Raw genomic sequence first — 13,632 nt, 5'->3', positions numbered from 1 at the left:
GCCAAGGCACCAGACATGAGCAAAGCTATGGTGATGGGCTCACGAGACCAGCCCATCTTCCAGCTAAATACCGTTGAGTGATCTCTGTCAATGACAAGAATCACCCAGCTAAGCCCTGAATGAGTTCCTGAATTATGGAATATTGCAATACACAAGAGGGACACCGTCTCAGTCACCATGATATCCATGGTGCTGGCACTGCGTCTGGCACATAGTCGACCCCTAGCCCTCTGGTATATATTCGTTGACCAAAGGAATGAGTGCTAGAGAGAAGAATAAGAGAAAGGGCTACCAGAGAAAGATAAAAATGACTTACAAGTGGCAGTTGTTATGCGTTTAGAGAACTTCAGATAAATGAGTATACTTTTCTAAATAATATGGTACCTACTCTGGGAAGCTAAGCAAAAGAGACAGTTAAATTCTCCTGGGGTGGCAGGGGGGATCATGAAGTAACAACGGAGTCTTTACCCCATGTTCCCTACCTTAAAATCCAGCTGTCCAGTGGCTTTCCCTTCATCCCAAGATCTCAGGTTTTTCTAGTTCTCATGATACGGACCTAGTCCAGTTACAATTAATATGCTTTTCCTTCTCTTCACTTATAAGACCTTTGCACTTTCCTGGAGGTGATTAACTCCAAAAAGACAAGCTAGAAACTTGGAGCGAGAGATTAATTACCGAAACGAATGCACTTCCAAGTTTGGCTTCAGAACTAGGCCCACCTTGCAAAGTATACACACAGACTATGCCTCCCAATGGAGATATCTGGACTTTGATTCTAAATGTAACTAGGTTTTACTTCCCTTACTTTTAATTGCCTGAAGTTTAGCCTGAAATTCAATCAGTAGACTATTGTTTTCTGCTTCCTGGGAAGCAAGTCACAGCTGAAAGGACTGCTGGGGGAGAACTGGGTGGGGTTATAAATCTGAATCTTGGCGTGACTTTTATGAATTTTCTTTCTTGCCCATTTTACTCACCTCTTTCTGGCTCTGATGTTATCAGTAATTTCCCGAGACAGAGAAGACCCAGACTTCCTCAAAGAGTTCAACTACCTGCTTCAGCAAAATCCGAAATGGGGGGGAGACTAGCTGCTCCATAGAAACCCCCCTCCTGTGTTTGTGTCCAAGGAGAGGCACACAAAGAAAACACACTGGCAGGCCGCTTTCATTTCTGCCTTCCTCTAGTTGGCTAAGAAGCAAAGCCCGTGGTGATTCTGGTCAGGCCACCCAAAAGCCAGAATGGACAGGACACTCTTACAGCCAATGACGACGCATTAAGATAGAATATTAAGCTTCTTCTGATGTAGTCAAAGGCATGGGCTATCCAGCACCAACAAAACAGATGAGGAGCTGTGCAAAGCGCAGACTAGAAAGCAGCCTTATTTTAATTTTCTCATCAAGTCCAGAGTTTTGCCTGCTCAGCGTTAGTTTCCAAACAGCACACATGTTAAAAGATCAAACCTGGCTTTTTCTACCTACCAGTGAACTCGGAGTTAAGAAACCTGGGCTCTAGTCCTGCCTATGCTGTTGACAGACTCTGTTTTTCCAGACCAGCCCCTTCCCCTCTCCGGGGGCGTAAGTTCCCTCAGCTGCAAAACAAAGAGCATGGACAGACAGTGTTTAAGTGACAAATGCAGTCAAATGTTCGTTATCCAAGAGCAGATTCTCTGTGGGTCGCTTTGCCTTCAACCTTATGGGTAGTGCCACTTCTGATGAGTACCTTCCCCGCATAATTAAGGCTCTGCTGCCATTTCAATATCTTCTTTACTTTGTATTCGGAAATGTCCTTTGAAATCCACACACTTAATGACTCCTATGTTGTAAAGGAAGTCTTAGAGAGCAATGCTTATCTCATTCTAAGAGACCTAACAGATGAGGAGCATATATTCAAATGTAAGCACAAGGGGGCTTCCCTGGTGGCGCAGTGGTTGAGAACTTGTCTGCCAATGCAGGGGACACGGGTTCGAACCCTGGTCTGGGAAGATCCCACATGCCGCAGAGCAACTAGGCCCGTGAGCCACAACTGCTGAGCCTGCGCGTCTGGAGCCTGTGCTCCACAACAAGAGAGGCCGCGATAGTGCGAGGCCCGCGCACCGCGATGAAGAGTGGCCCCTGCTCGCCGCAACTAGAGAAAGCCCTCGCACAGAAACGAAGACCCAACACAGCCAAAAATAATAAATAAATAAATAAATTTTTTTAAAAAATGTAAGCACAATCACTATGTGCCAAGACTTTACATGGAGCGTTCTAATGCTTACAACAGCAATGAAGGTTCCAGCGACAGTTGTTGATGAGGGCCACATGCTGTGCTGGACACTCTGAAATATATACTTTCTGACAGCAAACACTACATAGCACGTACTGCCTGCCAGGCCCTGTTCTAAGTCCTCCATGTATATTAATTTCTTCAATACACACACCAACTCCACACGGGAGGAGCTATGCTTAACCTTGTGCTACAGATGAGGAAACCAAGGCACAGAAAGTTTAAGTAACTTGACCAAGGTCACAGAAGTTAATAAATAACAGAGCTAGGAACCAAATCCAGAAAGTCTAATTCATACAACCCTTCAAGGAAGATAATGTCCTATGCCCATAGGGAGGCTTTCAGCTGTCCATTAACTGACAAATTAACCTCAAAACTCCACTGGCTTAACATGACAACAGTTTGTTCTCACTAATGCTACATGTTCATTGCAAGTTGACGAGGCTCTATGCTCTTCATGGTCACTTAGGGACTCTGACTGATGAAGGCTCTACCACAAGTAGTGCCGCCAGCTGCCACAGCAGGGAGAAGAGAGCACACAGAGATGGCACACGTGCTCTTCTCTGCTTCAGCCGAGAAGTGACACAGGCCGTTTTCCCTCATGGTCATTAAGTATGTGGATTTCAAAGGACATTTCTGAATACAAGGTAAAGAAGATATTGAAATGGCAGCAAGGCCTTAATTAAGCAGGGAAGGTACTCACACAGTCCCACCGTCTTTCACACTCCCAGAAGGGAAGAAACAGATGTTAGTAAACACTAGTAGTGTCCACCACAAGCTGCAAGTATCACAACACCCAACTAAAAGTTCCACTCCATACCTTATGGAAACCAGCATTCTTATAACAGAGAAGAAGAAAATGGCTATTGGACAGGTAACCAACAGTGTTCATCATACACCCTCATCTTAAGATGAAGAACCCAAGACTTAGAGACGTTTAGTAATGTACACAAGGTCATTCAACAAGGAAGTAACAGCCTGAATTTGAACCCTGGTTTGACTCCAAAAGTCTGTATTGTTTTTACTCCAGCAAACTGCCTCACAAAGGAAGAAAGAAAATGTTTCGTGATCATCTACCACTCAGGGTTATCCACAGTGGTCCACAAAGTCAGGAGAGAGAACTGGAGCTCAAGCTGGCTATGGACCACCACTGCATCATACAGAAGTGCAGATGTCAGCACTGGAAGGGGCTCTCGGGCAAGAGACCAGACCACCTTTCGCCACATCAACACTTTTTCACACACAGAAACTGTGACCCATCAAGTGAAGTACTTTGTCCAAAAGTACCTGGACTATAATGAGATAGCTCTACTATAGCATTTGTGTCAGCCAGGGTCCTGGCAGCAACCAGAGGACACATTCACAAAGTATAACTGAAGGTGTGGGCAGGGTAAAGGGGACCAGGGGATTGGGCAGCAGGCCCGAACCAGCAGCAGGGAAAAGCTGTTACCATCCTAGTCCTGAAGTGGGAAGGAGAACAGAGTCTGGTAAAAACTGAGGCTGTTGGAAAGGGACAACCCAACAGAAGGTGTGGCACAAAATAGAGGAACACCATCATTGCCAAATGTGACCTGGCAGAGAGGGAGCTGGAGAAATAAATATCCAGACCTCTCTTTCCTCCCAACTCTCTAATCCTCCTCCCTCCCCCACTGATACCTCCCATTGGCCAAATCCACTGGAAGCCAAGGGTCAAGGAAGCCTGGGTGATACAGTCCATAGAAGTCTACTTCCAGGGGCCCAGAGCAGGGGAGAAAGGGTAAAAAGGGGATCTGAAGTGTTAAACTGAGACTATACATTATAGCAACTTTTCTTTTTATTTATCGATTCATTTGTTTACTTATTTACCATGTTCAGTGTCAGAAAGTGCTAAATACATTTTAATTCCCATCAAAATTCAAGTTTGCCTTTGAAATCTGGTAGTGAAAGCATGTCACCTATCCAAGTATAATGCTATTTTTATTTAGAAGATCAAGGGTATATTTTAAGGTCATGTTTAGTTCAGCATGAGGTAAAGAAAACTACATTTTAACCACAGCTTGACTTCTCGTTAAACATGGCAGATTGACCACATGTGATTATCTCTCTCTCTCTCTCTCTCTCTCTCTCTCTGTCGAAGCCCCATTAAAACAACAGTAAAGAAATTAAAACAAAACAATGAGAGAGAGAGAAAAGAGAAGAGAGAGAAGTGTACAAGTCCACACAAACTAAGAAAATAGGAAAGGAGACCTTAGTGGATGAGAGCTGTCAACACATTTTTTGAAGATGGGAAGTCAGTGGAGGAGTGTGTGTCAATTTAGAAGACTGAAGGAAATGCCAAAGAAAAGTGAGCCAGTTAGCCCCAAGAGAATTCTGGGAAGGCTTAGGACTTAAAAATACCAGGTACCACAGACGTTAGGGGTAAGATACAGGAAAACAGGAATTGAAAGTATGTACGTGGAGGAGTAGGTTCCCACATTTCCTTCATCCCATGCAGCTAGCCAGGCAACCGTTCCATCCACCCTTTCTGTGCCCAGGAAACAAAAGCTGTAGTCTCTGAAGACACTGGATCAGACACACTCGGGGCACTAGGAACACTGGGTATAGTAGAGGGTGGGATGAGGCACATGACAGAAAATGGAGGGATCAAGTGAAAGTCTATATATGGAATGGCAGGAATCCAGCCAGCCTACCCCCAATCCCAAAATACGTGCAGGCAGGCTAAGGGATTCTATCCTTGAATAAGTAAAGGTCACTAGAGGAAATTCCCCTGTATACTGACATTTGGATGTCCTCCCACAAAAAGGCAGTCGCTGCCCAATCACTCTACAGTGAAGCCACTAGTTGGCAAGCTCTGCCTTTCCATCCAACGCTTCCACTCAGCTTTTGAGGGCTCAACTCTTAAACACGAATTGACAGCCAAGGATCACAAGACATTTAGGGAGAGCCTCTAAAATGAGAGAATAGAAGAAAAGTTTATATGTATTTACATATATTTACATATATAAATGTGTATTTTTATGTATTTCATATATATATGTATACACAAACCATGAAAGGACGCTATGAGAAAGATAGAAAACAAGGCATTGATGGATATTGAAAATATGATAATCAAAATGAAAAAAAGAGTAGGAAGATTAAAATAGGGAAATCTCTCCAAAAGTAGAACATAATAAAGACCAAGAGAGTAAAAGATAAGAAAAGTAGAGGAATAATCACGGAGGTCTAACATCCAAATAATTGAAATTTCAGAAAGAAGAAAGAGGGAAGAAAATTATTAAAGTAATAATACAGGAAAATTTCTCAGATACTAAGGACATGAATTTCCACATTGAAAGGGCAAAAGGAAGGGCCAGAAAAGATGAATGCATAAAGATCTACACCAATTCACATCATCATAAAATTTCTGAATAATATGGGTTAAAAGAAAATCCTAAAAGCTTCTAGAGCTGTATAAGAAAAAAAAATCCTATACAGAAGATTAGGAGACAGACTGGCAGCAGACTTTTAAGTAACAACATTGAAAACTAGGAGACAATGTCTTTAAAATTCTGGGAGAAAAAAATCAACCTATAATTTTATATGTAGCTAAACTATCTACTTCATATGATGAGTTATATAATTTTGCCTTTAGGAGAGTTGCATTTCCATGCTCATTGACACCTGGCTTGGCCATAAGATTTGCTTTGGCCAATGAAATGTGAACAGAAGTGACATGTGCCAATTCTGAGCAGCAGCACTGAGAGTCATCACTGGTTTTGTCAGTGCTCCTTTTCTTTTGCTGTGAGAACTGCTTTTCCCAGAAAGGGGTTTCTTCCTCAGCCTGGGTCCAAGAATGAAAAATACCAAGAGAGAGCTGTGGCTGACCCATGAAGAACAGAAGACATGAGTAAGAAAGAACTTGTTGTGTAAACCATTGAGGTTTTAGAATAATTTACCACCACAGCATAACCATTAGTCAGTAAAAAGCTGACTAATACACTTCCCATACGCCTTTATTTAGGAATCTACTAGAGCATGTGCCTCAACAGAACAAGTGAGTAAACCAAAACAGAGGGAGACTTTGGACCCAGAAAACTAGGACTCTAACACATGAAACTGGTGACAGAAAGTCCTAGGATGATACCTGTGCAGCAAGCCTAGAGAGCAACTAGCCCAGACTGAAGCAGGAGGCTGGAACACTCCAGGAAAAAATAAAATTGATATATTATCTGATAGTTTTTAGTATTTAGAAAATAATACTGAGAACTATTTGACAAATCTGATGGATGTTGTAGAGAAACTAAGGAATAAATACAAAGAAAACCAGGCAAATAAAAATTAAGCAATTACTGACCCCAGGGAAAATAAAATATTATTTAAAAAAGGACATGTAAGCTTAATGCATTGGCTTACCAGTGGCCAATATTTACAAAGCTATAATAATATAAACATTGAATACCGATTTTGAAGAAATATGCAATTTACTTATATTAGGGCAATAGGGGAGGGAAGATGGAGGGATTCTGTTCACAAATATTCCAGGGCATCTCCTTCCAGGCATGTGGTAGGACTGCCCTTTTCTGGCCTTCTTTAAAATTAACTGTGGCCCTATGGTTTCCTTCAATCAATAAAACATGAGGGAAACTGCCTTGTGACATAACTGGGCAGAAGCTTTGAGAGCCAGGATGTAGTCAGCCTGTTATTTGCAGAGATCATGGAATCGGGTGTTGTGATGGAGACTCCATCAGCCTAGAGGACCAGCATAAGCCAGAGGTTCCCTAACCACCTAGGGTGAACATGTAGCAGGAGCAAGAAATAAACTTTTGTTGTATCAAGCCACCAGTAATGAGGAGAGGTTTGTTTGCAGCATACACTAGCCAAGCATGACTACGAGACAGCTAGAGTCTCATCTACCATTACAGGAAGTCAACAAGCAACATCTAAAATAATGAACCAAGGAATAGCAGTAAAAACATGTAAAATATGAAGGTAAATACCACAGGCAATAACTAAAATGGTTAAAAGGTGGTTGTTCCAAAGGAGCAGGCTTAAGAGGGAGCCGTGCTGGCCTGTTTTTGTTGTCTGTGTTGTTACAAGCCTGATGTTTTAAAAGAACATTTGTACTATTACCTTGATAAAAATAATTTTAAACCATCCTATATGTGCACACTCTAGTGGGGATCCAGTATAAGGAACAAGATGCTGGTAGCAGCAGGGTTGTATGTGAATTTCCTCTCCAGTGCTTAGAATTCCTAACGAAGAAAAGAGGGTCTAGCCTACGTTGTTTTTAATAGAGAAACTCAATTACCATGAGACCTTTAAGACAGGTCCCTCTAGATTGAACACTGGCTCCAGATATTTGTAGGACTTTTATCTCCAGGATCATAATTCCAAAAGAAGCAATGATAAAAACAGTAGATAGGGATGAATGAAGAGTTTTGATTCTAAGTAATCAGGGATACTTAGAATAAGTCGTCAGAAGGACTTGGAGATTGTATTATAAAATCCTCATGAAAGTACATGTTTCTCCAAGGGCTGAGGAGAAAAGGGCTCCCTAGGAGCATCTCTGTCACAATAGGACAGCTGCCCAAGTGGACCCTGATACCTCGTTCTAGAGACATTTCTTCCTCAGAGAGTTTCTCTGCTCACGTTTAGAGGAATTTGTACTGTGCTTCTGTAAAGGAGCAATACCTCTTACACTCCAATAGTGAATAAGGCAGAGCAGCCTAGGAAAGACCTGTGCATCTCACAGCAAAGTAACACAGAGATGAAGCAAGATGAATGATGGCTTATGGTGAAGCCCATTTCATCACCCAGAAGAGTCAGGAGACTCACCCAAAATACCCAACTCATCCAAAACATCAGGAGAGAGAAGCCTCTAGTGAAAGCTGTGTTTCTGTGTGTACTGCCACATCAATCCAACCATACTGCCTGTTATAACACGGCACCCATTTGGAAGATGGTGTGTTGGGAACAGGGATAGTACTTGTAGCTTTGGACCACAGAGTAAGTTATATATGCCTGGATCAGGGTGCACTGTCAACAACAGCTCCCATCATATGCCCAATGCATTCCTAAATGGCTCCATCTTTGGCTGCTCTTGCAAGCCTAGTCATTTGATCATGTCATGGCTGCTTGTGAACTGGAATCACATAAATGAACCAAATTGGTCCTTTATATCTGAATTGGATGTGAGGTGTTCACACTGACTTTTAAATATGGACTTCCATATGTTCTGGGACATGACAAGATGATAGTGAAATCAAACTATAAATTTCTGACTGGGGAGTAGGTGCAGCTCTACTATCCTTCCTTCCCAATCCTTCTTCCAAGACCAAATCTTCTCTCCCCTCCCTAAACTAAAGACACATCACATGCATCTCTGACTGATGCAGAGCTGCAGCTCCAAGCCATACTGGATGCTCTAACCTCTGACTCACATGGTCCCTAGGGCCTAGGACCAGTTTTTCAGCGTTAATAGCTTTCTCTTCCACCTCCTGCTAAACTAAACAAAAGTTCTAAGAATGTCGACCAAATTGTCACTTTGATCCAACATCTTGAGTTCAAGGGATTCTAACATGTTCTGAACGCTAAAAATCTCAACTCTTCAAAATCTGACCCAAATCTACCTTACCTTCCAGTCTTTTCTCCAGTAGCTTCCTGCAACATCCACACCTCATTCCACTATGCTAGATTACTTGTGGCTCGGCGAACAACCCATGTATTTCCCTGCTGTCAACCTCTGCTCATGCCAGTGCCTTGACCAGGAATTTTCTACCCCACTCAGAGTGCTACAGCCATTTGTTGATATATGTCTTTCTCTCCCACTAGACTATGAGACAACCTGAGAGTAGGGACTGCGCCCTTCTCATCTGTTCATTCCTGGCACCCAGCATAGCACGTAGCCCATAAGAGGTACTCGATAAATATGTGTTAAACAAATCTTAAAAGGCACCACAAACCATTCGCTGATCTCTTAAAGTAACAAATGTACCAACTGAAGCATACTACTCCACATGATGCTTCAGAACAGCCGATATCAAGGCTTACATACCCCATATATGAGCTAAAGAGCCTAAACAAACTAACAAACAAACAGTGATCTCAGATCTCAAGAGAAAAAAAAAGAAAGGAAAACCTCACTTCTCAAAATACTACTTCAGTGTGGCCAGAAGACGGGAGGAGCCTCATGGAAGCCTTTCAACTCCAAAAAAAAAAAAACAAAACAGGTGCAGTGTATGTTCCTGGGCCCTCCGTGTGCTCTGAGCTTGCAGCAAATGACTACTCCAGATAGGATTCTGTTTCTCACCTGGGCACTGAGAAATCAGAAGTCTGGCAGGAGAACAGAGCCACAGTTTTCTTAGTTAATAGATCTCTGATGCTCATGGTGTTGAAACAAATGCAGAACAAGAGGAAACAAAACATCCCCTCTCGCCTCAACACAAAAGAGCAGCCCAGAGGTCCAGGTGGTCCATGACAACAGCGAAGGTTAGTCCAGGAGCCACAACTAAAAGACCAAACACCAACATTCACTACATGCACGAGGCAGAAATGCTACAACGGTTCCCTCTTAACCCCATGAACTGGTTTGAGGGCTTAAGCACAATGCATGTCATTAAGGACTTTTAAAGGAGATATGCTGTGGATAATCTGCATATGATGGAGATCTGGTTACTGTATAGAGCAAATGCCACCCGATTTCAGACGTCACCAAAAAGTTTGCTAACATGTACATGTAGCATAATTTTTAACCAAAAACCTGGAGTTCTGAAAGAAAAATGACACCTCCAAGCCTATATGGAAAGCGGCGGGAGGCAGGGGTAGAAAAAGACGTACAGGAGAGAGGGGCAGCGTGTTGGTAGCAGTCGACAACGGTTTGTGTAATTGAACTTGTCTGGCCTTCCTAAAGACCTTGACGTAAACCCAGGCACCAGCTGACAAAAGCAGTAGCAATTTGAGTCCATTTGCCAGAAATTCTATGGGCAAAGCAAAAACATCACCTTTGGGCCGTAAAGAGGGACTTGGGCACAGTCGCTATTAAGAAAACAAAAAAGAGAAAACTATTTTTAAAAAGCTACATGACAGTACCTCTTTAATGATCATAATGTCCTCTGATGAAGGTGGAAGGTATTTGGAAAATAATCAATAACCTTCCCTAATAGTTTTTTCGGGGGGAAATGGTGGTCATCCTTTCGTTGCCTTCTCTTCAGCCATGCACCAGTGACACACGGCAGTTTCAAATTCCTCCCAATGACAAGGCACACTGGAGAGTCTATTTCACGCTGGACCACAGAGGAAAGAGAAAGTTGTCAAAAAGCTAGGGCAGCCAGATTTTTCTAATAAATCTGGACAGTTAGCTGTTTGGTATCGCATAGCATTTTATTTCATAGGAGGCTGGCAGATCCCCCTGTGGCTTCTTCGGTTAATGCTTCCTGGAGAGAAGAGGCAAGAACTGTGAGTGGGTTCACCCCAAGTGAACTGTGAGATGCCCAGAGTGTCCCATGGATGTATAACTGGACTATGGGATAAGATAGACTACTGCCCATATTTTGCAGCAAAGCTTTTATAGCAATAGTGGGGACTGCAAAGATTTCAATGCCAGGAGAGCAGGAAAAGGACAAGCACAGGTCAAATGGAGGCAGAACTTGGAGAGCCACAGAGTTGTCCCCAAGGGGGCTGACCGGCCCTCCAAGTTACAAAGATCAGAAAACTACGACAAATGCAAGCTAGCTATTTCAGATGGCAATCCGGTTAGGAAAGACTGGGCAGCAGTGGCAGTACTAGTCATCAGGCAGGTAGAAACACTGTGTTCCCACAAGAGTTTACTTGAACTGGACCCTAGCTGGCAGCCAGGTAGCGAGACAGAGCCCAGCACCCCAGAAAAAGGCCTAGCAAAGCCTAGGAGGGATGTCAGAGCCCCAACGAAGCAGGACAGCCTTCAGTGGGTTCCGGGAGCTTGTCCCAGCTTCACCCACACCCTAATGTAAAAAGGGTGACTGCAGGGCTTCCCTGGTGGCGCAGGGGTTGAGAGCCTGCCTGCCAATGCAGGAGACACGGGTTCGTGCCCTGGTCCGGGAAGATCCCACATGCCGCGGAGCGGCTGGGCCCGTGAGCCATGGCCGCTGAGCCTGCGCGTCCGGAGCCTGTGCCCCACAACGGGAGAGGCCACAACAGTGAGAGGCCCGTGTAACGCAAAAAAAAAAAAAAAAAAAAAAGAAGGGTGACTGCAGACTAATTAGCGCCCACGGGCCTCAGGGGCTCTTCCCAGGGGCACTTAGTACTGAGTCATCAGACTACTTCCAGATGTTATCTACTGAGCAGCATCGGGGGTGGGGTGGATTACTACTCGCCTGCCAAGGTCAGTCCTTAATGCTTCAGGCACTGAACGTCACTGAGTCTTCCGGCTGAGACCTTTAGCACCTATCCGTGATGGGGGGGGGGCCGGGGCAACTAGAGTCTGACAATCAGATGGCAGGTCTGGAATGCAAGGTCTATTTCACCCCTGTGCTCTGCCAAGGTCATCAATCCACTGTGCAGGGCATCCAGTGCCATGTAAGGGAATGGAATTCAGCCTTTGATTCAGCAATCCAAGGCACTAGCTCGAATTATATCAATGTCTAAGTGATACCAGTAGATAAAAATCTAGCATTAGCATTTCAGTGTCAGTGGCCTCAGAGAGAGCTTCAACATACGTACCAGATGGATTCACTCTTTTAGATTTAGTTCCCTTCTCTCGGCAAACTCCTGCAACAGCAAAGGAATAATTACTGCTCAGTGGAATACTGTACAGCGCTAGCCAACAAATAAAGTGACATCAATTTAAACCAGTAAATATGAATATTTGGAAGGGAAAAGAATTCTCTTTCCAGAGCAATTATTTGTCTTTTCAGAAATGTTTGCCAATACAAAACCCTCCTCCCCCGCCTGTGGAACTGCAAAGACAAGAACCACAGCAGGGCATCTTCACCACTGGAAGGGGCTGGAAGGCATTGGGCAGAGGGGCAGAGATGGCTTTGTACGGAGCCTTGTGCATTGCTAAGGGGAACACAACTTAAATCTAAAACTCATATGCAATGGAAAGCACACTCACAAAGGAAAGATAGCAAATGGTAGGGTGACCACCATTTTTGTTTGTTTTGTTTTTGCGGTACGCGGGCCTCTCACTGCTGTGGCCTCTCCCGTTGCGGAGCACAGGCTCCGGACGCGCAGGCTCAGCGGCCATGGCTCACGGGCCCAGCCGCTCCGCGGCATGTGGGATCTTCCCGGCGGACCAGGGCACGAACCCGCGTCCCCTGCATCGGCAGGCGGACTCCCAGCCACTGCGCCACCAGGGAAGCCCCCAGGATGACCATCATTTTTTTCACGTGGACTCCACTTGACAGACAAAAGATCATTTTCGCGTTCATTATCTCACTAGAGGCACCCAACATCTCTGCAAGGCAGGCAGGGAAAGGACTGTTAGACCCATTTTACAGATGAAGAAGCTGAGATGTGATAGCGATTTAATGGACTTCATTCAGACCTGCTTCTGTCCCACAACCGTGGCATCACCTAGGTGGCAGTGGATACAAAATGGCATCCTCATCCCTCCACTGGCCACCTCACCCCAACCACACCAGCTACTGCTCTTAATTCACTGAGGAAACTGCCTGCAACCTAGGTGTGGAGGCAGCTGTTCAAAGCCCTTTACACCCACATCCAACTGGCTCCCACTAGAGGCCGACAGCTGGTCTAATTGAATTGTCATTAGGCACTAGAGGCAGCACCTCCACGGTTTACCTTCGACAGAGAAGTCAACAGATGTATCTCCCTAGCTACTCAAGAGTGTGCTTGGAACAGTTCGCTTTGATTCCCTTTTAAAGCAATAATGGCCCCACCACTACTACTCCGCCACACCACAAAGAGCCAGCAAGGCACGGCAGCGGCTCAGTACCCTGAGGACTCATGAACCGCTCCCACCCTACCCCCATCCACATGGACATTTAGGAAAACCTTCAACAGCATCGCTCTTACACTGGGGCAACAAGGTCCCTGCCCGAGACCTCACACTTTACAGGGCCTTGCTCTGGCCCCACTCCAGCCTCACCACTGCCCATAGAGCAAGGAATCTATGGGGCCAAGGGGACTTGCCCACCCAACGTCTATGCTTCCCTCTTCTATGCCACTCTCAAACTACCCAAGACCTTGAAATTCCCTGCCCATGTGCCCCAAGCCTGTGTTCATGGCCTGGCAATCCTCTGCCCTAGTTTTGCTTTCCTGAGGATGGACCAAACCACAGATGGACACAACCCTAGGCCTGAGTGGTGAACGACGGGTGTCCACTGAGCAGCTGTTACCCTTCTACCCGGTGATGATGAAGCTTGACCATGTGGGCTACAACAGTACCTCTCAAACTTTAATGTGCGTGTG

The 13,632-nt window shown here is 44.7% G+C and overlaps 1 long non-coding RNA gene across 21 annotated transcripts in view; it reads right to left on the bottom strand.

Annotated features, from left to right (window-relative positions):
• The window catches only part of LOC113615468 (uncharacterized), a 148,055-nt gene that overhangs the window by 87,393 nt on the left and 47,030 nt on the right, over positions 1-13,632 (bottom strand). For 12 of the 21 annotated variants that reach the window (XR_003431015.1, XR_003431011.1, XR_003431012.1 and 9 more), the window contains 2 exons: positions 11,920-11,967; positions 10,312-10,655 (listed from right to left, as the gene is read on the bottom strand). This is a non-coding gene — a long non-coding RNA (uncharacterized LOC113615468). Of the gene's footprint in view, positions 1-10,311; positions 10,656-11,919; positions 11,968-12,313; positions 12,431-13,632 lie in introns of those variants that run through there. The other 9 variants (XR_003431023.1, XR_003431025.1, XR_003431021.1 and 6 more) reach the window with 5 other exon arrangements.

Source organism: Aethalodelphis obliquidens, unplaced genomic scaffold, assembly GCF_003676395.1.
Source record: "Aethalodelphis obliquidens isolate GAN/ISIS:26980383/991018 unplaced genomic scaffold, ASM367639v1 scaffold118, whole genome shotgun sequence".
Lineage (NCBI taxonomy): Eukaryota > Metazoa > Chordata > Mammalia > Artiodactyla > Delphinidae > Aethalodelphis > Aethalodelphis obliquidens.
Note: the sequence above shows the minus strand (reverse complement) of the source record. Positions and strands in the feature narration are given on the sequence as shown.